We start from the raw sequence: 3,236 nt of genomic DNA on the forward strand, positions 1-3,236 counted from the left end.
GATGCTGAGGTCTGCAAAAGGGCAGGGGAGCAGGAGCACAGCAGCAGGATCTGACGGTGCCAACCAGGGAACTCTATCTGGAACATCACCTCTGCGCTCCCTCAGCGGGAAAGCGGGAGCGCAGGGTAATGCGGAGGAGCCCACTGGGGAAAGAGGAGGGGTCATTTCAGCCTGGTTGTGATTAAACCCAGCCAGCCTTTCCCTCGTCCTGCCCTCCTGCATCTTCTGTGGCACCGCACGGCTCAGCCCCGGCAGAGCCAGGGTCACGATCACGAGCATCGGGCGTTTCGCAGGCTCGTCGCCCTCCCCAGCAACAGCAGCACGGCCGAACTGCTGCCGCCTCCTCCGGCCACCGGCACCAAACAGCGGTCTGCTCCTGATGGAGATGCTGCGGCCGTACTGCCCTCGGTCACCAGCAGCCGAAATCCACTGCCGCTGCTGCTCGTGCGCTGCCTTACGATCACCCTTCCACGTCCACAAGTCGACGCTTTGGCGAAGAGCTGCCCTTGCCTTGTTGGGATGCTGGGGGACGTTTCCATAAATTGCCACACATGGGAGCAGCGATCCATGTGTTCCTGCTGCATTCGGGTGGGACCGGCCTCCGCCGTGCTGGGCTGCAAGTCCCAGCGGGACATGGGTTCCCTCGGCGAATCCGTGGGGCTGGCCAGGCACGAGTTCGGAGCAGGCAAACCCGAGGTCCCTCTAGGGAGCCACGGGCAGTGCTGGGAGGACATGAGTGAGGCGCTGGAGCTCACCTCCCACGTGGTACCTGATGGATCTGTCGGAGCACGTGTTCCCTGCCCTTGCTGCTTACGCTGCTTTAAACCAGCCGGGCCCCCTCCGCCAGCCTGCCCCCCCAAGAGCGGCCGCCGGATCGCTGGGGAGTGCCGGAGAGGGAAGAACGACCCACAACTGCCCCGTCTGGATACATCCTCTGCATCCTTGCGCTGTTCTTCCTTTCATCTCCGTCCCCTGTTCCGATTCGTGGGGAGCTCTTTTCAGAAATATGAATCATAAAGGCTTATGAAGGAGTTCACATTCCGAGCACAGACGTGCCTGTCTCTGGATCCAGCTGTCAAGCGGCTCGGTTCTAACAGATCACAAGCCTGGTGAAGTAGCCCAGCTGGGACATCTCCCCCTTAAGCCAGCGAGGCTGAGGAAAGCGGCTCCGGCTGCTCCGGCGGGGCTGAGGGCGTTATGGAAGGGACGCCCTGGGCAAAAAAAAGCCAAGAGGGAAGCGCTGGCTGCTGCTGGGATGTGGGGTCAAACCTCAAGGTCCGTGTTTCCCTGATTGCTCAGCATCCCTAACTGCAGCCAATTCCCAGCAGCGCAGCCAGGGCTGTGCTCCGGACGCCGCGTCCTTCCCGAAGATCATCCTTGGCTGGGAATCGGCACTTTCAGCCCAGCCCTATGGCAGGGAATTTTCTTGGTACGCTCCTACATGATTCCTTCACCTGTCCAGAGCACCATTTGTGCACAGCATAGAAGGCTGCTGCAGACTGCAGTGAGATGCCATTTTAAGGAATATGACACCAGAGACACTGGGAGCTGTGGAATATGGAGGCTGCTGGATGGCCTGTGCCGTTATCTTTCCGGTCAGAGATGAGAGGGCACACGGCGGCACGTGCAGTGCCTGCGTTGGCACCAACTCCCCCACCCTAGCATTGCCCTCGGGAGCCCTTCGGCAGGGCTATGAGAAAGAAATTGAAGCAATTGCAGGGCTCTTGCAGAAACCCTCTCAATTCTCCTAGAGAGAAACCTGAGCTTTTCCTCAGCCTTATTAGACAAATGGCCTGGCCAAAACCTCCTGGTGGGTTAGCCACAATTCCTGGAAGCTGCCATCTGTTCCATTCTCCTATTCCCAGGTGAGCTGTGCTGTCACTGCGCCAAATCAGCAGGCCCGTCATTAAGGGGGGACATCACGCTGTGCCTGCAGTGACTGCTGGAGGCGGTCATCTGCCGAGGACTTTTTCACTGTCCGATCCAAACCTCTGATGTCAAACAACGGCTTGATTCACTGCACGGAAAGACACATGCCCAGTATTCCACCTTATCTACGGCTCACTGTCATTTCTGAGCTGAAACTGCTGTGGTAATAGGGAATGTCACCGACCAGGGTGACAGGGGAACGCAGGAGCTGCCTGTTCGCTTGTGATGGTCATCAGCGGGACAACACACTGTGACACGTGGCATCATGAGAGGCTCTGACCTCCCAAAAACCTGAGCCAGCCTCCTGCACAAAGATGGAGCGATGGGCGCAAGGGCTCCTGCGGCCTTGTCAGCCAACGCCACCAGCAAACGGGGCACCGCGCTTTGCGCCAGGGGGGACACCTTCCCACGCGGAAACACGGAAGGGTGGCAGAGCCGCTGCTGGAAAGGTCCGTCGCAGCGGGAAAAGAAGGACCAAAGGCAGGGCTAGGCGGCAAGAAGAGCCTAAAATATGAAGGACTGAAGTCTGGTTGCTGAAGGTCTTCAGGTGCTTTGTGCCCCCAGGGGACGGGTCTCAGTCGAGAACATTATAAAAAATGGATGTTAGCAAACATCCCTTTTTTGTGACCGCAGCTGGGGAAGCCTGGGGAAGGGAGAGGGGATGGGGGGCTGCAGCTCCGTTCCACGGGGAAAGAGACACTGGAAAACAAGCACAAGCTACTAGGCTGAATATACAGAACCACGCTGCAGCTCCAGTTGCTCCAGGGACAAGAAGAAATGGAACTGTGTGTGCACGAAGCCTCCCGTACTCAGGAGATTACACACCTTGCTGCCATGGATGAAGGATGGAAATCCCGCAGTCCTAGTCAGAAGGACACTGAAGCGAAGGGCACGTCCACAGAAAGTGACTGAAACCTCTGCAACAGCCAGTTAAAACACCGCAGCCAGCGAGAACGGCTCCAAGATCAACCCAAACTGCAGAGTCACCACAGGAGTTTGCAGGCTCCGTCCTGCTGAGCTGAAGGCGGCCGCAGAGACGAGCAGAGCTTTTTCCCTTCTTTGGGGGATGCTGACCCACATTTCCACGGCTCCCGTGGCTCCCAGCTCCCACCCGGGTGGCTGCATCTCCCCTGTCCTCTGCGAGGGGGGAGGGGGCAGCTCTGGGTCACGGTGACCGGTCGCCCAGCGTGTCGCTGGCGAGGACGGACCGATGGCCACGGCCGTGCCGAGCAGGTCCCCAGCGCGGGGGGAGGGAAGCACCGAGTGGGGCCGCAGAGGCTCCTGCCCGCGGCGGCAGCTTTGCTGGC

At 59.3% G+C, this 3,236-nt stretch overlaps 1 protein-coding gene across 1 annotated transcript in view; it reads right to left on the bottom strand.

The window, feature by feature from the left end:
• LOC104511298 (serine/threonine-protein kinase 32A-like) overlaps positions 1-3,236 on the bottom strand; it is a gene marked incomplete at both ends in the record, with an annotated part of 11,997 nt that overhangs the window by 4,369 nt on the left and 4,392 nt on the right. The window lies entirely within an intron of this gene.

The sequence above is a fragment of the Eurypyga helias genome, unplaced genomic scaffold (genome assembly GCF_000690775.1).
Source record: "Eurypyga helias isolate BGI_N326 unplaced genomic scaffold, ASM69077v1 scaffold22850, whole genome shotgun sequence".
Taxonomy (NCBI): Eukaryota; Metazoa; Chordata; class Aves; order Eurypygiformes; family Eurypygidae; genus Eurypyga; species Eurypyga helias.